The sequence below is a fragment of the Chinchilla lanigera genome, unplaced genomic scaffold, assembly GCF_000276665.1.
Source record: "Chinchilla lanigera isolate Chin_1 unplaced genomic scaffold, ChiLan1.0 scaffold00037, whole genome shotgun sequence".
Classification (NCBI taxonomy): domain Eukaryota; kingdom Metazoa; phylum Chordata; class Mammalia; order Rodentia; family Chinchillidae; genus Chinchilla; species Chinchilla lanigera.
Window position 1 is genome coordinate 8,530,262 of NW_004955438.1, and position 25,145 is coordinate 8,555,406.

Genomic DNA, 25,145 nt, shown 5'->3' on the forward strand with positions numbered 1-25,145 from the left:
ACTATTTGTCCTGGCATACATGAAATTTGTTTTCAGAAAGCAGATGGTGAGCTCTTGAAAACACTGACCTCATCTTATATGTCTCTCAGATCTCCCACAGTGTGAGCTCACTGAGAGCTAATTGATTGGCTGAAGAACTTGCCCCTGTCTGACACTGTGTTTGTGAATAACACTGCCTAATTACTCCTACTTCTTTATCAAGAGTGTCATGTTTTGATACAACTTAATAGGGGTAGTAGGAGGAGGAGGTCGAGGGAGATGACTAGGAAAATGAAGCCAGATAGTTAAAATGATTTAGCCCGGAGATAGCCAGCTAGTTAACAGCAGATGTGGGACTAAAGCTTTTATTCTCTTGACACTTACTATGATGGAGTTTCTATGTCATCGTGCTAAATCTTTCTGGGCTACTCTGGCAGCTTTCCTAGTCTGGGAAGCCATCTTTATAATCAAAATACATATTTTGAGAGCTGACATCCAGAGATTGAGATTAAGTAGATTATAAGTGAGACACAGGAATCAGCGTTTGCAGCATTTACCCAGGGTGACTTTAAACACGTAGCTCCAGCATTGTAATCTGAGGAATTCAATCCTAGTCTAATCACCAGTGTGTTTTATTATCTCCTAATTATTCTGTTAACTATTTTCCCTCAGGTAAGTGTGTGTGTGTGTGTGTGTGTGTGTGTGTGTGTGTGTGTGTAATAAGAATATTTTGAAGTGGCCCCAAACAGGTATGTCACCCACACAACAATCTCCTACTACAGGACAGCTAAAGTGACTCTAGTCTACTACCACCATGACTCTGACCACCGTGCTTCTAAGAGTAAGTCAAAATTTCCAACTTGCCAACAAGACCCAGGTTATAGAAGGGAAAAATATTCCCTTCTTACTTTGCAAGCTTTTTATTGTAATAAGAGTAAATTAGAGTGAACTAATTTGAAAGTTTCTGATATATTTAATGAAAGAAATGATAGAAACATTTTTCCAAAAAGAGTTTAAATAAAACTAATTCCATTGGCTATTGTCCATTGAAGAGCAAGAGACAAAACTTTTGAATGAGCCTCATAACTTGAAATGCCGAACAAGTCCATAAATTTATGTTCTTATTATATACTGTGCTCTATCCTGGTTAAAATATAATGTACATGAGATTAGGAAAAATGTCTATGTTGCTCATTCTTGTAATCTAGGTCCAGTACTACATCTAGAGGACAATAAATATCCAAGAAATTTAAGGAAATAAAAACCCATAGGAAACCCCCATTACCCATAGCAAACTACCATACAAGCGTTCATGGTTTATTCCAGAAACCAAGTGCTGTTAAACAGGAAAGAAATGCAGTTCTCTGCATTGCTGAGAAATTCCAGACTGATATTATGACATATATAAATACTGGCTGTTTTATATGAAATATAAGTGAAATATTGATGGTAAATGCAGTGTTCTCAGTGCATAGCTATGATCACAATTATTGCTGTCATTATTACAAATACTACGCTTTAATTCAGGGAAAGCATTCCGAAAATGATTTCATGTACTTCCTGAACCATGGAAACTGACTAAGGATTAAAATCTTCATTGTATGAATTCTTTTAAATTCATCTGTAGATTTCATCTGAAGAATTCAGCTTCAGATTTCTTCTGAAGATAATAAAGTTAGAATTCTCTGATATGTAATTGCAAGATTTTCTCTGAGTTAACAGAACTTATGGGCTTCCAATAATTTTTTAAATAAATCTGTTTTCTTTTGATCATTTTAAAATAAATCTGTCTTCCTATAAATCACACATACTGAGAATAGTTTAAAAACAAAATGCATAATTTTGTGGTATTTAAAGGAATATATACATTCTGGCAAAAAGAAGTCTATATATACACACAGACATCGATGTATCCTTAGAAAAAGAAAAATAATTTTTTTATTTTTATTAGTGTATGTTTTCAGTACATGATGACTATGTTCATTTGGGGGGGGGTTGTACACCTCCATAGCATATCTTTTATAGCTTAAAATTGTCTCTTTTGATTCTTAATGTCCCCAAATTCTATTTAAGTATATAGAGTCAGAGACCCACATACACTCTGCCCATAAATCCTCATGGTGCAAATTTTAGACCAAGGTTATACTACAATAAATTCCTCCTTACCCACAGCCCAGATCACCAGGATAGGGAAATACCATAAGTGGATTTTATTGGATTTTTGTAAATGCTGTCCTCAGTTTTATGTTAAAAGAGAAGGAAGTGGTAACTAATACACTGTTAGGCTGTGGTCAGATGAAAACAACCTCCAGCAGGCATGAAGGATCAACAGAACCTGCTCTGTTTTCATGACCACTAGTCCTTAGCCTTTCATTTCTTACGAATCACTTGGAAAATCCTAAAGCAAGAGAAAGTTTTCTCTGAATACATACACTTGTATATACATACCTAAAATTTGGCATATAACTTCAAGGTATCCGCAACTCTTAGAGAAGTTAAATTCAAAGTCTCACACAACATTGAAAAGATTTCAGGCTGAGGTCAAGTACCATTACAGGAGCAAATCTTGCTTACTAAATGCTGCTTACACAGAGTGATTTTATTGGTGAAGGACCAGCACAAATCTTAGCTCTGAGATGTGTGCCCACAATGAGGCATTGTTCTTAGAAACCATGAAAGGTAGCTGAGTGCAAGATTGTAATTTCCTTAGGGATAGCGTCTCTTGATCTCCTTTTCTTCTTGAAAAAAATTTCAAGAACTATCCCCTGGGTAAATTATAAGTAGCATTTTCCTTTTGGATATTTTGAATTATCGCTGTATTAATCTGATATATGAATTATATGTGCTTATGCCATGCTTGGTGTATCTCTGTCACTTTATTATTCTAGAGAAGTGACAAGAAATATCATAAGGCCGGATCTTAGACCTTGAATAAATGCAAAGCTGTTTGAGAATCCTGAATAAACCTTAAAACAAAGATACACCTACTGAGAAAATAGAATGGATTAAATTTAGAAACATTTGGCACTATTATGTGTATCAGTGGAGAAGTATACAATATATTTTAGGTTGCCAAAGTGTGATGTCACTCATAGGTACTTAGTTGCCATGGTATCTTGGAATCTATCCAACTATTTCCCACTGGTTATAGCAGGAAAGACCACATTTAGAAGGTCTGAAACTAGGACAGGACTTTGAGGGACAATCACAGGAAAAGAACCCTATCTTCCTCACATTCCTTTTTTAGTAGCTAAATTTGGAGTGTACATACCATGTGCTATGCTAAGAGTTTTACATTGATTGACCTGGGGTCTTCAAAAGACACACAAATCAAATATTTCAGGTTCAGGAAAACAGTACCTCAAAATATCAATTTTAGAAGGTCTGGCTGCCTAGACCTTACCTTTGACTAATGTGTTACTCTGTTTAGAAGATTGTCAGCATGCATTTTGTCCCAGACAGCTCATGACTCTCAGTAGGAAGCATTAAAGTCCCACTGTGGTAGATGGTGTTTCCAAAACTGGTCACAGCATGTCCCATTCCATTCCACATGCTCTGTCACATTCTGTACTTAGCAGATCCTCATCAGTAGTTAGACCCTTTTCCTGAGGAACGGGTTGAGCTCTACAACCACTTAGTACAACTGATATAGCAGGTGATCTGACATTTCAGAGCCTAGGTCTTATTGAGGGCTGGAAACTCTTGCCTGTACTTTGTAGAATGTTTGCTCTTGAGGTGCTCTTCTTAAAAACTTTGACATTATGCTTGGAGAATCCCAGCCCATGTGAACAGGATGTGTAGATGCTTTACAGACTCGGCGGAGCTCACAGCCAAGAATCAGCATGAGTTTCCAAAGGCTGGAAGTATCATCCTTTACACCTGGCCCAATACAGGTTCAGATCACTCCGGCCCCACTTGCAATCTGAGTACCTTCAAATGCCAAATGAGACCTGACAAAGATGCTTTTCTTCACATAACTTTATCAGGTTCCCAAAACTTCTCTTAGGCCTTAAGTATGTGAAGGGGATGATTTTAAAAGAAAGGTGATAGAACCGATAATACTGCAGACTGATGAGATGAAGCCATAAAAATGACAGGATGGAGTCATAGATAAGACCTAGTTTTCAGGCCTAGACAATTTTTTGGCTAATATTGCTACACATCAAGATAAAGAACTGAGACCAAAGAACAGAAATGAGAAAAAGATAAGGAATAAACTTTGAGCATACTGAGTCTGGTGTGTCTTTCTGGTATCCATACGGAGATGTCAAACAGCTGGATAAACAAAACTCTTTGAAGTTCAAGACAGAGGTCATTACTAACACATAAAATAAAGACACATATGCAAGTTATTACTAAATTGCACGAGTGATTTTGAACTCAGAGAGTATTATGATGCCCCTCCACCCAAAAATTACCAGGGAGTGATTCCAAGGGAAATCAGATAATTTAATAATTTGAAAGAGATAATAGACTTAGATATATATATGTATACTTTTTGATATTTCAACTTCTCCAAAATCAGCATTTTTCTTAAACTTAATGAATCATATAGTGTAGTTGACCATGGACTTCTCAGTGTTACCAAAAATCAGTGTCTTATAATCAATGACTTCTTAGAGTCAATAAGATAAAGTGGTCAATCAAGCTACTGCTTGCTCTATTTTCTAAACACATTTTTCATAATCTTTTTAAAAATTTAAAACACTATAGAACACTATAGTGTTCTACTACACAATCAGTAGATTTAGGATGTTTTGAAGTTTCAAATGCTAGTTTCAGTGGTTTGGAACCTAAGTGTCCTGCAAATGCTCAATAACTGAAAGGTTAGTCCCCAGCTTTTAGTGCTATTGGGAGGTGGTGGGAACTTTAGGAGGTGAGGCCTACTTACAGGAAGTCCGTCCCTGGGGTCAGGCCTTTGAAGGATATATAAGGATAGAACGCCCTCCTTATCCCTATTTCCTGAGCACAATGAACTGAGTACTTTTGCTCACCACATGTTGCCCACCATGATGTTCTACCCTGTCACAGGCCCAAATGATATGACCAAGTAACCATGGACTGAAACTTGTGAAACCATGAGATGGAATGAATCTTTTCTCCCTTTAAGTTATTTACCTCAGGTATTTTGTCACAATTATGCTGAATTGACTAACATAGATAAGATTATTTGAACTTCCAGGTTATAAACAAAAAATCATAACAATAAAGCATAGTTATTTTTTAAAAAAATTGTGATTTAACAAGCTCTCTATTGATTAAAAGCAAAAAAGTAAAACTATTCATGAGAATACTGCTAATATTAAATGACTGAACTATAATGTGTGCTTATTAAGTGTCTCATGTTGTACATTTTGTATCCATTATTTTAACTCTCACAATAACCAAATCAAGAGACTTTATTATTAACACAGTTGTTATTATCCCTTTGGAAACTAAAGTCCTAATGATAAAACATAGTTTGTTCCTGGTCTAGGTAGTACAAATAAGAATCAAACTCAGATTATCAGCACTGAAGCTCATGGTTCTGCTATATTATTTTGTTCACGTGCATTCTTAAACTCTCAGATAAAATTTTAGATACTGGCAGTATAAAATAACAAGCTCTTCAGTTCCAAATAAAAATGGTTAAGGACAGGGATACTCTGGATAGATTTTTGCTAAAATGAAGATATATTTGAAAATTGCTAAGCTTTCCCATACAGAGACACCAACAAATAAACCTCAGTGCTTTCAAAATGCAAAACAAAACTCTCTCCCAAGGAGTCCTGGTTTTTATGACATTTTGGTGGTAAGAGAGAAGTACAAAAGCTAGATTCATAAGGCTCCATGTTGGTTTGAGGTCAGGCAACAATCTGGAAGGTAGTAAAATCCTTGAGTCAGGGGTGACCAAACTATGAACATCAGCTAAATCTTGCCATTTTTTGTGCTACTGTGAACTCAGAATGATTTCTACATTTTTAAGTGGCTGTGATAAAAAGTTAACATGTTCAAAGTAATATGAAATTTAAAGCCCAGGGTCCATCACTAAAGTCACTGTGACACTTGAGCATTTACATACTGCCCATGGTTGTTTCTGTGCAGGACCAGCAGAGTGAAATAGTTGTGACAAAGATCATAGTTTACCCTCTCCTCTTGCTTTATAGAAAATTGCTGCCAAACTCCCAGTCTAAATAAAAAATGGAAAAACCACATATTTCAAGCCAATATTCATAATTCCTGAAAAGGTAAACAGAGTGGCAAGTGAATATATTTTAACTTTAAAATTTTGGGGGAAAATCCCTCCCATTCCTACTCTCACACCCGTTCTCCTTTCATCAACTCCAATTCTCAATCCGAGTCACACTTGACTACATTTAGAAGGTAGACTATCCTGCTGTTGTCTGCCCAGGACACTTTTCCCTTCCCTCATTGTTGTTATTCATTGCTCAGCTCTTCAGTCTTGCAACAAAATATATGTATATAAATTAAAATTTATTTTTAGATTTCCCATAACTATAAATCAATCAATGTGACTTTTTAATTGTGAAGTGAGGTATTAGTATAATTATAACCAGGTATAATTGACCAAATGATGTAATTACTTTACAGATTTGATTAACATTGTTAGACATACACTATCAAAGGAAAAATTTATTGCACAAATATCCTTGATAAGATAGGCTGGGCTATTTTGGTCTATTTCTCTAGGTTCATGTGTTATAAATGTCAGTTACTGAAAGAATAACACAGAACTCGGCATTGAATTTTTTTAACCCTATTTACTTTTTCTTGTTGTTGTTGTCTTTGGATATTTTTTGAGAGAGTCTTACTTTGTAGTCCAGGCTGTCACCATGATCCTCCTGCCTCAGCCTCCCAAGTGCTGGGATTACAGACATGAGCCATTATGCCTAATTTTCATCATTGTCTTTTGTTTTTAGATGTAGAAGTAGGAATAGTTGTTACATTAAATCAGTAGTTGGGAACAGCAAACTTTGGAGAGAATCAACTCATAGACCCACTTTTGGAGACTGCATAGTGATCTAACAACTAAACTATATTTGTGATACATCAATGTTCCACTCAATCCAATTCTTTTTTTAAACAGTTGTTAGGAAACCACTAGACTTTCAGTGGCATTTGTTACACAATAACTAGCTTCTCAGTTTCCTATCATTAATTTTCCCATAACTGGAAGATGCCTGCTTGCATTTCTGGACAGTACCATAGAGCCATGTACTTATAACTAGACAAAAAATTACCTACCATCAAAGGGGAATAGTGAAGTCCCATGCCTGGTAGATTAATTTTAAGGAAGTGCAAAGGATGATTAAACTGTTAGACAGTGCTATTTACAGAACTGATAGGACTCTCTTACCTACTATGAAAATCCATGCAAATTTCTAAAACACAAGAAGCCCAGTGTGAATAGCATTGCTCCAGTCACTATATTCATTGTATTGACTGTATTCTCCACATAATTCCACATGGCAGGCACAAAGTCTACTTGGTTGTGTTCGATAAATTGTACTTACATGTACTATTGATCAGGTTACATGATAATATTCTTCCATCCAAATATGATATTTTCCTTCCTTGTCATTCAAATGAACTATAAACTTTAGATTTCTCACAGTTTTTTTTAAAAAAAAACATTCCAAATATCTCGGTTTTTCTCTAACAAACCCTATTTAAAAATGCTTCCAACCCTTTTGAAATTTTTAAAAAAAAACATTCCAAATATCTCGGTTTTTCTCTAACAAACCCTATTTAAAAATGCTTCCAACCCTTTTGAAAATAGAAGAACAATCTGCTTTAAGCTGTGACAATACGATAAGCTTACCTTTTAAAAATGTATAATTATTGAAACACCATTTAATTAGTACTCCTAGAGTTAGGCTACGTTCGCAAGGTAAAGAACTCAGCAGAGGTGGCTTCCTGCCAAAATAAGACTGATAAGTTGCTAATTAGTTTTGCCTATTATTTGTATGACTGTTTTCATTCTGTACATGAGAATAAAGTATATATTTGAGCTACTTAAATTATTAAGCAACCTGATACATCGCAACTAGCAAAAAATGATGTAATAAATAACCTGAATACACTCATTTTCTAAAAGAACTTATTTATATTCTTCTTCTTTTCTTTATTTTATATCCAAAAACTAAAACAATAAAGTACAACACAAGTCTTCTCTTCATTTTAGAACATTTTTGTCTGCACACACACACACACCAGTAACCTTTTTGTCTATAAAAGCAAAAAATAAAATTGATTCCACTCAATTTCTCCTCAACCTGCTGCTACAGTTTTATTAGACAGGAAAGCCAATGGCAAAACCATCTAGAGTTGCCACCTGTAGTGGTAGAATTAGCTGAAGTCTCTGGTTTTGTCTCTATAGACAAGCCATAAATTTCCAGGCTTGCCTTCCTATGTCTATATTTCTTTATTGGCAGTCCACAGCTAAAATTGCTGATCCCATTAGAACTCTACAGTATTTCTAAAGTAAGCATTGAACTCTCTGCTTTTCTTTTTACTTGCCAGTGGTGACTTCTGCTTTAAGGACTTTGTTTTATATTCCTGAGATGCCCATTGCTTTGTAGGAAATCCCAGACCATACAATGGACAAATAAATCTAAAACATTACATTGATATAAAATATTAAATCCAGTACATATCCATTCTGTTTTCATTGCAGGGAGTTGGCCTATACTTTCTAGATAGGCATAATTTCAAATAATATGTTTAATGATAAATTATTTTATCTCTGTTGCTTGGACGTATGGGCCAGGGGTATAGCTCAGCTGCAAGGCAACTGCCTGGCAAGCATGAGACCCTAAGTTCTATTTCCAGTTTAAGAAAAAAAAAACAAATTTAAGTTGCTTGAATGTAAAACTTGAGGACTAGATACGCAGTAAAGCAGCCAGGGATACAAGGGTTCTAAAACATAGATCTAGATTTTCTGATCCTAAATTCAATGCCCCTCTTGAAACACCATGTTACAAAGGCACTTCAATTCAAAAAAGGAACAATCATCTGTAGGCAAGCAATTAGATCAAGCAATTTCAGTACCCAGCATAAAGTGAAACACGCCCCCTCTCTTCCTTTGAGTAAAAAGTAACACACAGCAAAGATAGTTCATCCTTCTCCAGGGATATGCAGTTAATCAAGTGTGAGCTTATTCCCTACCAAACAGAAATCAATATAATTCACCCAAACACAGAACAATTATCTACATGTAGGTTAGGGTGAGTATAAGTCACAAATTGTGCAAGCCTTTAAAAAATGTTCTTCCTTTCACCTCCAAAAATCTATAACAAAAAGGTACATATTTGTATCAATAAATTCTACATTATGTTCATATGAATGAGTCAACAGAATTTCATATTAAGACAGTATCTTGAATTCTCCTACATATGATTAAAATTTGAAATATTCAAAAAAATTAGAAAATCTATCAGTGTCTTTCACCCATTTCCCACACCATCTCAGTTGCTCTACGGTCTCTGGTACCTCTGAATTCAAGGTCAGTACAACATTAAAGCTTATGATTACCCAATATAAGACGCAGATCATCGGCAAATAACTAATTATCTATCTCCCTCTTTAGGACCTAGTAAAAAAATAAATAAACCATCCCTCCCTTCCTTCATTTCTCCATCCAGGTCCATCCCTACAAGCCTTTCTTTAATGGCGATAGTTGTTTGAAACCATCATTTCCAAGCATCTTCTTTTTTGAAGAATCACAAGTCAGCTTCCTTTTGACACCAACTTCATGACCCTAAAACTGTTGTTTTCTAATTCATCAACTATCTCTGTCACGGGTTGAGTTGTGTCTCTTCTAAATTCACATGTTGAAGCCCTAACCCATCATGGTGACTATATTTGAAGACAGATCCATTAAAGGAGTAAATGGGGTTATATCAGTTCATAGGGCAGGACCTCATCTTTTTATGAAGAGAAAGAGAAACTAGGCTGTGAATGCAGAGAGGAGAGGCTATGTGAAGATACAACACAAAAGCACCATCAGCAAGCCAAAGGGAGAGGGGTTTGAGGAGAAACCAGTCCTTTCACCAACTTGATCTTTGACTTCTACCTCCAGAAATGTAAGTACAGAGATTTCTATTTAAGACCACTCAGTCATGGTGTTTTGATACAGTAGTCCTAGCAAAATAATGCATCCTCCACTTTGTTGAATCCAAAGATATTATTTTTCATTGTCCAACATCATTTTACCTATCAGCAGCATTTGTTCGAGTTAGATATTCGCCTAAAGTGTGTTTCCTGGGAAAAAAGAATCAACTCTTTTTTATCACATCTTCTTGCTCATAAGCTTTTTCTCTCCAGGCTTTCTCATTGCTCTACTTGTAAAGGTTCTTGTGTTCCAGTCAGCGAACTCATTCTCTTTACTAACAGTGCTATGTTGCTAAGTGATCTCATCTGGCTTCCTGGCTTTAGTCAGTCATCAGCTACATGTTAATGATGATCAAATCTATAACACTAACCTGGAATTTCCCCCCTGACCTTCGCAACTAAGTGTTCCACTTCCTGTAAGCCATTTACACTTTATTATCTAACAGCTGGCACAAACTTAACATGTTCTTGATTCAGGTTTGAATAGCTTACCACAACTACTTCTGACTATCCCACGCCTCTTACAATTTTCTCAATTCATTGCATGAATACTAAATTTTGCTCCATCCAAAAGCATTGTATCTTACCTAGGATCTGAATGCTATCCATTGCCAAATTTGTTGGCTTCAGAGTATATTGTTGAATTTGTTTTCAAAATGAATGAAATCTTAGCTAGTCATGAACAGACAATCAATATATTACGTCACCCACAGTTCAGGATCCCTGTCTGCTATGGTTTGAATGTGCCCCTGAAAGTTAATCTCCAAAGGGAAAACATTGAAAGGTGAAACCTAGTGGAAGTTGCTTTGGACAGGAAGACTCCATTCATGTGCTTGGATGAATGATGAACAATTATAAAAGAACATGCATTGGCAGTTTAATTTCTAGTACTTTTTCTCCCTCTCTTTGCCCTCTCACCATCTTTTGCCCAGACAATGCAACAAGAAAGTCCACATCAGACAGTGGCACTTTGATCACAACTTTTCAGCCTCCAGAACTACTAGGAAATAAGTTCTTATTCTTGGTAAATTACTTATCCTCGAGTATTCTGTTGTAAGAGCACAAAATGGACTAAGACTATTCACTGAAGGCTCCTTTCTAAAGGGGACACTTCCCATCCATACACTAATTAGGAGGACATTGCTTTTCCTTATTGTGCTTCTACTCTTACCTGATTAAACAAGGAATGAGTTACAACCCAAAGCCAGTAAAATCTACAGTCTTATTAACTAAGCCATCCTCACTGAAGCCTCATCTAAAGAAGCCCTGTTGGTTTGGAAAGCTATGGGATAGAGCTACTTGATGAATTTAGGATAAAGAATGCTCCAGGAATGGCAGTGAAAATGCACGTGCACAGAAAAGTTGAGCGAGCACAGCAAAGAACAACGTACTGATGCAGAGCAAGTGTGTTTATAAAGAAATGAAACTGAAACCAGAGAAGAATATAGCACCTAAAATAGTCTCAAGGCAAAACTTGCTCCATAAACATACCGATATGTAGATAGTCTTTCTTTTCAAAGTATCATGAATAGATCTCTTTCCTTTACAAAAACCTAGTCTAACAAAGTTATCAGCCAAGTGTACGATGAAGTTTTATTTCTATTAACTCTACTGGAAACTAGTCTTTTTCACTTATTAGAGGAAATGTTTATTAAGTCAGGTGTACTTGCCTGAGAGCTTCCACAAACAAAAATGTACAGAATCACAGTTCAGGGACCAAGTGCTTAGCTTAATAGGAGAAAGCAAGGCTTTACTGAAATGGCAGTTTTAAGCACATCTAATGAACTACCTGCAAATGACATTTCTGTAAAAATGTAAGGGAGCTCAGAGATAAACGGCCATCTTTTCAGTGGAACTTACTGCAGCTGTAGCAACTTTGTAGTCTTTTATTTTGCTCTTCATTTTCAAATACTCTAAGGTACAGACCAATCAGAAGCAGAAAAGATGGAAGATGATCTTTTCTCAGAGGATGGAAATTACATTTTGATTGGTGATGCTGATTTTGTGGCATCTATTGTGTGAAGGTGACAGAGAAAAATAGACACCCGAGACATTAATCACATAAAATCTGTCACTAAGAAAGGACACAACCAACAATTTTACCATCAAAATGCAATCCATAATCAGGAGGAAAGGGAATTGCTCACTGTGTGATTCCACCCCTGATAACTAATTAATTAGATGCCAAATGCTAAATACTGGAGCCAAGGCAGACAAAGAGTCTATTTTTTCCCTTTGCAACAAAAGCATTTATCAATGGGCAATATACATTTCTTCAAAACTTTATTTTGTCAGCTTGAGATTTTAAGTGACTCATTATGTCTCTGCTAACTAAAGCTCTGATAATTAAAATTTCTAAAGCCTTGAGTATGAATTCGCAAGATGAAAGATTTTTCAAAATTTGTCAGTTGTATTTATTTCCTGTCTTTGAAACAGCAGAGTATGCTGCTTAGAACAAAATTCTAAGCATTTGTTGTTACCTTAGGTTTGAATTTTAAATGAACAGAATCAAGTTCTACACAAAGACCAGAGTTGTATGCATTTCTTGTATGCACATGGTTTACATTTCCTGTTGAGGGTTTTTTAAAGAAAGTGAAATATAGAAAAGAATGGAATAAAAAGTTGTCTTTAGTCTTTAGATTTCAAATACATTAAAAGATAGGTTTTAGAGAGGTGGTTGTTTTTATATGAGTTGTTTTTCTTTTCTTTTATTCCTACCCTAGTTATTAACCAAATTAGAGTTATTACCCAAATAATAGAGGTCCTAAAATCAGGCCCAGAGGGAATTCAAGGGCAGCAGCTTTTTTGTACGGATCTGTGTTGTTCTATTCAAAGAAAGCCATTCAAGTATTCAACAACTTTGTTTTTTGTCAGTCCTTTGGGGAGGGGGGATTAATATGGTGTGTCTATACAGCCAAAAGCATAAGAATCTGTAAGAGTGAAATCCAATGTTTTCTCTGGAAGTGTTAGATAGTATATATTGTTCCATATGCACAAATCAAAGCTTTATCTGGTAGACCTGTGAATCATTACTACTAACCACACATTTTCTGATTCCCAATATGACCTCCAGGCTGTATGGATCTTCAGCTAAATGAAAGCTCTTCATTCAAAATATTAGTCAGCTCTCACTGCACACAAATTATTTTATCTTTGTTGGATACAAGTCATTCTATCTTATTGAGTACATAGGCAGCAACTTCCTAGGTGACCTGATGTTTGTAAAATGCATTTCCTGCTCTCACAGATGCCTATAATCTCCTGCAGTGAACACAGAGCTAACACAAGAAATAAAGAGAGGGAAAAGGTTTGGGGAAATAGGACATATTGATTTAAAATTCAAAAGAAATATTCTATTACCTGTCCCTCAGCTCTAAAATAATTCATTTATAAGTGAGTTAGAGTACAGCTATTGTAAATGATAAGCAAACCCTTTTATTTTTTATTTTTTATTTTTTTATTTTTGGCACTGGGAATTGAACCCAGGACCTCAAGCTAGCGAGGCAGGTGCTATGCCACTGAGCTATAACCCCAGCCAGCAAATCCTTCTCATATTTAACATACTCATTTAAAAAGTTGACTAATTTATATTCTTTAAATTTGAAAATGAGAGAAAAGGTGGTCTCATAACAAGGTTTTCTCCTGTTAATGCTGTTAATGTCTCCAAAGTTAGTTTAATTTCAATGATGTTGCCATCTTTTTGAAGATGAATAAATTTCACCTCCCTGAGGATCAAACCAGAGGGTTCGCACCTGCTAGAAAGGAACTGCACAACTGACCTTCATTCCCTAACCCTAAACTCTACCTTTGAATCCTCTAGATCCTCCTGGCTCCAAGAGGCAGCCAACTGCTCCTTGGAGGTGTCTGTAAAACACTTTCTATGGTTTAAAATATATATTTGATTAGGAATTTCTTCACAGTAGAATATGCGATACATATTTGAATAGATTTTTTGAAGCATATCTACATCATCTGTTCTTGTCAGAACACAACAGTTTTAAATTATTTTATGGTGTTTTACATAAATTTAGAACTTGGGTACATAAATATCACTTGTGTTTTAAAATGTATGTAGACAGCATTTGAGTACATTATGCCAGTTCACTTATTTGTTTTTTCCCTGTACTGGGAATCAAACTCATGACCTCACGGTTGCCAGGCAGGCGCTGGTGCCACTGAGCTACATCCCCAGCCCCTCAGTTCACTTATTAAGAATCCTGTTGGGGCTGGAGATGTAGCTCAGTGGCACCAAGGCCTGCTTGGCAAGAGCAAGGTCCTGAGTTCAATTCCCAGTACCAAAAAGAAGAAAAAAAGTCAATTCTAAGAATGCTGTGATGCTTAGACTTTTAAAATTGGTGACCCTTTTAAAATATTATATATAATGACCACTTTTCAGATATTTTTCAATATATTGACTTGTTTTCACAAAATATTAAAAACTGTTTTGCTCTAGGAATTAGGAGACTAAATCTTGTCTAGACTAGGAGATTAATATTGTTTGTATGTGTTGTCAAGGTTTTCTGACTTTGAGAAAATCTTTAATGATTAACAACAATAACCTAAATCGAGCTATATAAATAGAGACACAGCAAGATATTAAGAAGGGTTGTTATGATACTACTACTCTATGTCTGCAATGGTAAGCGAACATACCTCAGTGGCATAATGCTTCTTAAAAAGTGAGAAATTGAAATAAAATTTACAATACCATCTCATTTCTGTGTGTATAACACATATAAACACCAATGCAGCACCATGTTCTTTTTTCATGGACACACATGTCTTTAAAAATAAATCATGAGAACTACAGTGAATGTCTACAGGCTGAAAACAATGAGTAGACATCAAAGATGCAGGGAGGAAACTAAATATAGGTGAAGTACGAGAGATAACTTGCTTGAACACACTGAAAATTGGATGCAGGTAGAGAAGGATGATTATTTCAAATCTGTGCATGTGATGATCAAGCGGCGGTGGGGGTAGAAATGTATGCAGTATATTCAGGTCAATATGCCCGCCTTTTGCACTGAGAAACCCCTGCAGGGAGACTGTAGGCATTTAAGGCTCTCTAAAGTGGGCAGAAGCAGGTGGCCCACCCTGTGCACCAAACTGATGTCTGTTTCATGCATTCCTTCTCTTTTATTCCGATGATGCAGTGATTTTGGGTGAAAGCCATTTCTGATTTGGACAATGAAGAAGTTGAACCGAGAGAATCTTTAAGGAGCATTGCCACATCATGGGAAGGAGAGTTGTTTTGACACCAGAGGGAAGGACTGCCCAGCTTTTTACAAGCTGCAGGATATTGAATGAGTTATTTATTTCTGTTTTATAAGCTTTGGTTTCCTTATCTGTCAATAAAGATAACAGTGCTTGCAGTGCAGGGCTGTTACCATGAGATAATTCATTCGTTTCATTCAACAAATATTTATTGAGACTCTATCATATTCTGGTATACCTGGGCCTGGGGTATAGCAGTAAGCCAATCAAGTTTGCAAAAAAAAGTACCCTTATGAATTATAGTCAGAGAAAGAGACTGCAATAAATAAAATAAGGATAGTGTCCACTGTGATAGATAGTGATAAATTTGAGGGAGACAAAACAAAAAAGAAAAGAAGAGGCAAGATATGGAGCAATTGCCCTTTAAGTAGCATTGTTGGGAAAATCTTTGGGGGGAATTGTAAATAAAGATCTGCAGAAAGGAAAGGTCTAAACTGGGCAAATAACTAGGAGCAGGACAGGGAATTTTGACGACCGGAGGTGGAAGCCACTCATTACGCTGAGTAAGGGCAAGGAATGACTGTAAGTGATGGGCAGTAGCAAGGAGTAGGCACCTGGTATTAAGAGGAAAGAGCCCAACCTCCACATCATGAGAGTTTTGAAGGCTATTGTACTGACTTTGACCTCCACTCATAGGCAGGGAGCCCATGAAGTGATCTGAACATTGGAGGCATTTTATTTGACTTTAAGAGAGAGTTTCCTGACAGCTGTATTGAGATAGACTGAAGGAGAACAAAGGTAACAGCAAGAAGCAAGCTTGGAAGTATTTCCAGTGACCTTAGCAAGGGACAATGGTGACTTGACTACATTTGCAGGGCCAGGAAAAGAGGCAGATTCTATGTCTGTTTTGAATATGCTGACAGGATAGGATGCAGGATGTGAAGAAAGAGATGTATTCAGATTAATTTTCCTAGCCACCTCATGTAACATTTGGAATTTGGGAGTTGTTCTGTAAGGCAGTCACTAAAAACGTTATTTTATAGGAAAATGCCTTGCATGGAGCATATTAAAATGCAGAGTGATCCTACCCATGTTCAGCAAATTTTCCTCCATATGTCTGAGTGCTCTCAGGAATATGCATTTTTTGACAGGCATGCTAGATAATTCTGGTTGGTCTACATATCCTTCAAAAATCACTAATGTAGAGGATTTGCTGCTGTTTTCAAAATTGTAGGCATTCTTGGAGGAACTAATTAAACCAGAAAAAGTTAAAGAAACTCCAGAGGCAAGCATCGAATTTTAATTCTAAGATAGGAGAAATAGAAGTTGATAATATTTATTTCTAAGGCTGAGAATTGGTGGGGTAAATGGTAAATACATACAGTTAGTACTTTTTTTCTTCTAATGAAAGTAAAACACACGATGTCTGAGTATGCCTGTGAAGACATATTTAATGCATTTGTACATAGGATCAATGGACAACATAAAAATTGTAGTAGGAGGAAAAGAGGATTTACTCTGTGTCAATTCTTTCACCATGATTTTGTGTCCAGATCAAAATTACATCTGAATATCTGCTGGAGCAAAATAACAGTGCTTACCACTGACTACCCAATCCTACCCTGAGTTTGAAGAGTTAAATTGGAGGAGTAGAACACATTCTTAACTATTTCATTTGTGACTTTATTGTCTTTCTCTTAAAAATGCAAATTACTAATGCCATTTTACCAGGGTTTCCAAATTTGTTGATTGAAGGCTTCCAAATGGATCTTAGATTAAGAACCCTTCTGGTCCCGAATAATATGCCATGCTGAGAAACCCCAAGTGACCAAATGCCTGTTATAGTTTTTAATTAAATATCAGAGGCTCGTGTACAGAAAGCCTTTGCATCCACAAATTCCCGCTGAATTAACTAGCTTTCTTAAAACTAGTGAGTCCAGTGAGAGAAATTGCCTTCTCATTTTGAACTCAGTACTTGAGAAGTGAAAGTCAGAAGGCCAAGATTATTGAGATAGCTTCTGGTAAAGATCTTAACATTTGTATGTATTTGTATTTGTGAACCTCTTTGTATTTGAACCTCTCAACTACATCTTCTCGTGTGAAATGGAAGGTGGACATTTGTGAATACAGTACAAAAATTGCTATTACAGATGAAATATGTGGATAAATATCAAACACTAGGGCAAGCATTAGCTTTTAATAATTTTTACACAAGAAAATACAAAATACCATATCTTGGCTTGGGGACACAGGTTATAATCAATCATTTCTCTTCTAGAAGATTAAAGGCAGGGGTGCCAGAGGTACCTTACATTCACTCAGGAATCCTGGCAGATTGGTGAGAACCAGGTAAATACAGTACAAATACAGACAGATCAGGCTTACCGAGGACAGATAGCTCAGTGCAGACAAATGAAATGTAATTATGATTTTGATGAGTCTTCATATCACAAGACAATGCTTTGTATTAAATAAAATATGAGATTTTTTTTTCCTGAAGAAAAAAAGATGTCTTTGGAGATAATTTCTATGTATCATTAATGAAAGAAAAACAGAAAGAAAAAGACAAATCAATGTAGTTAACAAGTTTTAATGGCTCCACTGTGTATTCACTGCACCAAACCTGAACACTGGACAGAGAGCACAAAACAAAAGATGCCTTTTGAATAACAAAATCCTAGAAACGAGGAATAGAGGTGGGGTTTCCAGCTAATGCTTGAATGACCAAGATTTGTCCTGAATCCCCTCAGTTTTGGCTCTGCAAAATCTAAAATGAGAAAATAAGAAAGCTCACAAGATTTCCCAATCACTACATTTTAAAATGTGTGATATTCAGCCTCACCTTGTGGACTACAATGAATCCATTAAGAGGGCAAATAAGAATAATGTATTTATGCTGACTCCAGGGGCACAAAATCATGATAAGAAAAATGTAAAGGTTTACTCCAGAGGGAGCACTGGTTCTTGACCTGGAGCAATACCAGCCCCCTCCAACTTTGGTAATATCTGAAGACATTTTTTATTATCATGACTAATGAGTGTATGCTGGTAACCTGTGAGTAGAGGCCAGAATAGTGCTAAATCTTCTACAATGTTATGATGAAATTTCCCCATAAGGAGTCATGCCACACCATATACCAACAGTACCTAAGTTGAGAAACCCTCTGCTAGAACATCAGAGATAACAAGGCCGTGCACATAGGATGCAGTAGGTAGAGAGGAATATTCAAAGTGTGAAAAGTGCATCATCTGAAGGAGTGATCTTTTTTCACGTGTGGCGATGGGAGGAAGGCAAGAGAAGAACTTTATAGTGCTCTTGGAGCCCACATTCAATGAATTTTGGCTGATAGACAAAGATTCAAGAAAATAAGATAGAATGGTGAGTGAAAACAGCAATAGCTGGCGAATGGTATGCAGGAAGACAGAGGACTGAGGGGACAGACTCCTTCATAAACTTCTCACTGCATGCAAAGAAAACGTCTTTCCAAACTTAGTCTTTGTACAACTGGTAAAGATAGAGTCAAGGGGAAATTTCAATCTCTGAATACTTTGATCAGGAGCTTTGACTTCTACTACTGCAACTGTGAATTCATTAGGAGTTTTTAAACATTAGGAACATATGCTTGATCACACAATTTTAGAAAGACAATTCTGGTGGTAGAGAATGCAATGAATAAAGGGAAAAGAAGTTTGAGTACAGTCACTGGAGCATTTCCAAACATGAAGCATCACACTCCATAGAAGTTTGCAGTGGCCAAATACATTTGGGACACACATGGTTAAACTCAATCAGACAGGGCTGTCTTCTACTATATTACTTCTATGATGCTCTGCTTGACTATCCACTTGTTATGCTTCTAAAGAGGCTGCAGTATATAGCATTTTCCATGTATATTCAAGTAATGAAATATTCATGATTTCTACAACAAGATTTCTTGTTGAAAAACACTTTATAAGAAATATCAATTAATGTTTAGGGGAAAACAATGGCAATGGATTAATGTAAGAGATATTGGAATGGCAGAATTAACTTTTAGACTTCCAACTTTGGAAGACCATTGGAAGTTAAGATGTTCTTATGGCCATCAACATGTAAATCTACAGATAAGAAGGAAAATACCTTAAGAAACCTGTAGAAGTATGATAACATATTGGTGAAAACTAATATCACAGTACTGATCAGTTATTTTAATTTCCTAGAATTCTGGGTTAAGAAGGGCTCTGAAGCAATATCAAGAATTGATAGGAAGTCGTATATGTCTAGGAATGGCTTCTAAGCAAGCAGGAAAAGTGCAGGCAGTACTGATATCAAATATTTATTTTATACAGGCCAGAAGTAGCTGGATCAAGAGAGTTTGTCTAGTGGTCTAGTGGCTTCAAAAAAATCATAGCTCATGAAAATTTTCTTCAACAGAAAAATGTCCTGCCGTAGAAATGTAAGTAGACAGAATGGATAAAAATAAAACTTATGTAAGTAACCCAGCAGAGAAACCTCCCCATCCTTTCTTCTTCCTTATATTCTTTCCACTGACATCACTACAGATGATAGTTTCTGGAGTTATTTAACTAGTTGAAAAGATAAGACTCAAAAATTGTGAGGGAAGACATGATCAGCACAAATATTTCCATCTTATCAGGAGAAATATTTTTCTCTTTCATTTATTTTCTACATTTTGTTCCCATTTGCTCTTTATTAATATTCAGTAAGGATTTGGTAACTTGCAGAGTCATTGAGTTTTATCAATAGACAAGAGAAAGGATTTTTTGTTTACAAGTAGATATTAATGTAAAAGACTGAAGTTACAGCTCAAAGCCCCAGTGGATTTTGGGCTGTAGTTTTGTAAACAAAACTGAAATTGGAGAAAAGCCTATTAAAGCAATATACATACATGTTGCAAGCACAATCGGCAAGCTCCTCTCCTTTGCTGAAACTTAGACATCTTGCAATTTATTTAATTATTCAGAAATGATTTATTTCCATCTTCAGTTTTTAACTGTTGGTCCTGTAAATTCACAGTAAAGTAAAAGTATAGCAAAGACGTGCTTTGAAATGATCATTTGTCTTAGAATCAGCAGAGAAGTACTGCAAGAATAATTTGTCACTTTGACAAGCTTCAGATTGTTAATGAAATTGGCAGGTACTTGTTTAAAAAAGATTAGATCTAGAATAAAAGCAAACCAGTAATTTGCAGTTGGACAATAATTGATGGGTTTATCAGATACGTACTTACCATTATTGTCAACTAAAGCAATTTAGTGTTCTTTCCTTAGTTTCAACCAAACAAACCCTGAAGATCAGAGCTAGGAGAACTTTCTGTTTAGCTTTTCATCTCCAGTCCCTGGCATAGATGTCCAGCACATGAGTAGAAGGTTCAGTGTTCACACTCGCCAGAGTTATTGTTTGCTGAATATCTAGACCGTGTGTGTTGTAATAGTAGGTATCTTGCTTCAGACTCACACACTAAGACAACTGAACATTCTAGTCTATTTTTGGAGTCCCGGGAGATATATCTAAGGGGATAACATCTGAGCTTAAGTGGGTACAAATTTCTTGATGCCTACTTTGTGACAATTTTTGAGCAGTAGGACTTGCAAAGTTAACATGGGGGGAGTAATTTTCTTTCCTAAGTGACAAATCACACCCTAGGATAGTAGAAATTAATACGCACATTCTAAGCAATAAATTTGTGAATATTCTCTAAATGACTGGAATAGTTACTTCCAAGATATGACTTTTAAAATGTTTCTTAAAGCACTGAGTTATCTAAAGTGTATTCTATGTACCAGGGCTATGAAATTTTGAAGAGTTACAATCCTGATCACCTACTTTGGAATTGTTTCAGCCAAAGCAATACTTTTTTTACAACTAATTGTAAATATTACTTTTCTGTGGGTTTAATGAACCTAGTGAAGAGATATGGAAATTTTCTGCTATATTTAGACATTTCACTGAGAAAAAAATTAAATTAAGATAAATGTATATCAACCCCCACTAATTAGTCAGAATATGGATATATTGGTATAACTTAAGACAGTAAAATAATATTATATATGAATTTGTGGAATTGTGGAAATGAACATATTATATTCTTTACAGTAACATTTAAGATGTGATGGAATTATTTCTTACACATGGAAAATAGTTAAATGTCCAAAGAGTACTCTGTAAAACTGAATAGAGCCAGCCTCATTCTAACAATGTACTTGGTAGAAACCTAGCACTATTTCTTTCTTTTTTTTTTTAACCTACGGCTCTATTTCATTAAAATGAACCACGTCATCAAAGAAAAAAGCTTCAGGCTGTGTTGCTAGACATATGCTCGTTTCCACATGGCAGATAGTATAACTAGGAAAATTCTTTGAAGTTGGTGAGAATAAAATTAATGATAATGATAATAATGAACTCTAAGATTTGCATTTTGGAACACAGAGAAACTGCATTTAACTTTCTGGACACTAGATTTTTTTTGTAATATTGTAAACTGATATATATATCTTCAGTACACACACACACAGGCTCTAAATAAACAATCTTCAATCTCTGCCTGCACATTCTTTTCTGGGTAGAAAAACAAAAGCTTATTCACACACATCTGGAGGTCCTAGAGGCTTGTGGTATTGGAGCTGAGAACTAGAGATGGCATCAACTCTGCTGTCCTTGGCTTTTGACATTTGTCTCTGTGTCCTCCCTTTAATATGGGTGTGTGTGGGTAGCTTCTGGAGGGGTGTTTGTGACCTACAGCCCATTGACATGAACTAACTCACATGGGAGGAAGTGTTTCATTGTTGGGTGGAGCTTTCCATGCCAAATGTTTCCAGACATTAAAGACTGCCAACAAGTTAATGTCACGTTACAGCGCAACCTCATGGATTCCACATTTATTGGCAGAATATGAAGGATGAAAGCAAAAATGGAGATGAGAATGGGAAAAATGCCATGACAGCACTTGGTGTTTACAGGGATAGCAGTGATGTTACCTTGGAAGTAATAAAAACCCAATACTTACTGAAGGTAAATTACAGATGAAACTATGCCACAAAGGAAAGAAATGACATAGAAAACACGTAACTTTGTATTGAGAAAAGGCAGACTCTTCACTCATATTATCCTTAAGAATGAGATGTTACCATCTGCTCTCCAAACCATTACTGTCTATCACTGTGGGTTTCTCCTCAGTCTCCTCCCTGATGTTTCTCTGAGTTTTCACATTGGCTCTCTTCCTGTGAGTAACATCTTTTCTTTAAATGTTTCCACATTTTCCCCTGTCTTTGTAGCTTAGGTGTGACTCTGTTAAGCATTTCAAAATATTACATGTTATTACACTATAATATCGGTCTCCATCTCACACATTTTATTTTCAAAACTTAGTAGTGTTCAAATACTATCTACCTAAGTACAGTATTAAAAATGAATATTTATTTTATATATGTACATTAGGTCTTAATTTTTACAAGAACAGAATGGTTAGCTCCCCATTTGATTTTACAATGCTTAATTTATTTCCATGTCTGTGTAGGGTCATTTCAACCCAGTCTCCAAATTGCAATCATTTCTATGATTGTGTTTGTATTAGTCACCTTTTCACTACTGGAACAAATACCTGATATACACAGCTTCAAGGGAAAAGGATTTGTTTTGGTTCAGAGTTCATGGCTGTTTGGTTCCAAGGCAATAACATTACACTGGAGGGGCACTGTAGAAGAGAAAGCCGCTTAAATCATGGTGGCTAGAAGTAAAGAAAAATGGCAAAATCCAGACAGAAGGGAAGGAGCCAGATTACATGCCCATAGACTTATCTCCTTTAAGCAGGTCATACCACCTAATATCACATTCAGCTATGAATTCATGATTGGATTAATCCACTGAGCAGGTTGCTGTTCCCAAGATTGAATCACCTTTAAAAAGCCACACCTCTGAACACATGAAACTATTGGGGCTCATTTGATAACCAAATCATAATAGTGCCATTGCCTTTTTCTATAACATTCTACATGGTATCTTAACACATGTATCTTAGGTGTTACTTAATGGTAAGTATCTGCTGCTTATGCTGACTATTCCAGAAACATGACATCTGCTGCCCTACACTTACAATTTTACTTTATTAAGTCTTTATTAAGCCACTTTCTTAAGTCTTGACACCTATAATCTGTTGGTGAATCCTAGCTAGTTGCATTGCTTTTGTAAATAAAGTTTTATTGGAATAAACCCACACTCACTTGTTTTCTTTCTTTCTTTTTTTTTTCTTCTTCCAGTACCAGGAATCAAACTCACGACCTTGTGCTTTCCAGGCAGGCACTGTCCCGCTAAGCTAAATCCCCAGCCCCCTCACTTGTTTTCCTATTGGCAGAGTTCAACAGGAAAAGCACAAGGTGGGTCATATCAGTGTCCTATTTAAAAACGTCATGTTGTCTCCTTACTGTTAGAAGCTGAAAGAGTAAATAAGACCCAAAATGTACAATAGATATTATGAAATAGGGAGAAAATGCTCAAGAGGAAAAAGAAACTGAAATGAGGGAAAGGAGAAAAGAAGGGAAAAGGAAAAAAATATATACACACACACAAGATAGTTAAAATAGTTACACTATTAACTGCTATTAGCTCACTGAAAGTAAAGGTTTATGCTTATATGGTTTGATCAATTTTTCATGCCTATATTTTGTAATATGAGCAACTACCTTGAAGATGACTATACACAATGTACTAACCATTGTTACTCTTACAATCTTGTTTTGAAATTTTATACCATTGTTTTTATTGTTCATTTTTCTTTTCTTTAAAATAAAATAAACTTTGGTGACTCTTTATATCTGTCAATATAAAGCTCACTTTTCTGCTCTGTCTGAAGATGAAGCACTCCCTCCCTCTCTTCTTCTCTTTCTACACAGATTATATTCCAGGTATAATATAAGCAACTTTAAAGAAGTTCCTACAATATTCCAGGTAATATCAGAAAGCCCAAAAGACTGTGTTAGTTGTGTACTCTAAGTTGGTCCATAGAATTTTGTGTTTGCCTTAATTTAGTAACATATAGAATTGCTCTGTAAACTTGGCTAATTATCAGCATCCTCTGCAATAATTTACATTAGAGTTAGTATTATTAAGACCACATTTGCTAACACTAAATGCAGTGCCTAAAATAGAGTAAGGCTTCAGAAATACATAATGATCTAAGTAGTAAAGTGCAGGTACCATTCACATACTAACAAAGAAAAGGAAAAACTATTAGATTAGGATAAATTTTAATTCGAAAAAGTACAAAGGGGACAATCAAATTTGAGAGAAATACACAAGATGCAAGAATTATAGAAAAAATATTTTATTAATGTGACTAGTGATGCAAAATAATGATGTAATCATATTATGATATGCAGGAAGAGTAAAGAGTTTCATAGCTGTAATTCACATTATTTAGTCCATGATGTAAACATCTTGACATTTTCCAATCTTTCTTATCTTCTTATGACTCATCCACTGAAATGATTTAGATATGCAATTATGTTATTATTGTTTCTAATAATTGCTTAGATGGAATCTCACTACTTTGAAATATAAAAGAAGTGTTGAGTGCATAGAAGAGATAAAATTTACACTAAATCTCTAAACTTTGCCTTATTATACCATCCTTAACCATCATAGCCATGAGTTTACCTGGAATGTACATAAATGAAGAGGATTAGAGGTAAGAAAAGCAACTCAGAAAATTAATGTTTTTACCCAATATGGTTTAATATCTGAACCTTGCAAAACAACGTGGAAATTGAGGATTGGTATATTCTTCAGTTATGCCTTTGAGTTAATAGTATTGAGATATACATATATATATATATATGTT

General features: G+C 35.7%; 1 long non-coding RNA gene across 2 annotated transcripts in view; it reads left to right on the top strand.

The window, feature by feature from the left end:
- Positions 1 to 25,145, top strand: part of LOC102028577 — an 85,839-nt gene that overhangs the window by 58,276 nt on the left and 2,418 nt on the right. Inside the window, exons 4-6 of one of the 2 annotated variants that reach the window (XR_001235165.1) lie at positions 19,639 to 19,745; positions 23,566 to 23,682; positions 24,199 to 24,253. This is a non-coding gene — a long non-coding RNA (uncharacterized LOC102028577). The remainder of the gene's footprint in view (positions 1 to 19,638; positions 19,746 to 23,565; positions 23,683 to 24,198; positions 24,254 to 25,145) is intronic. The other variant, XR_261920.2, reaches the window with a different exon arrangement.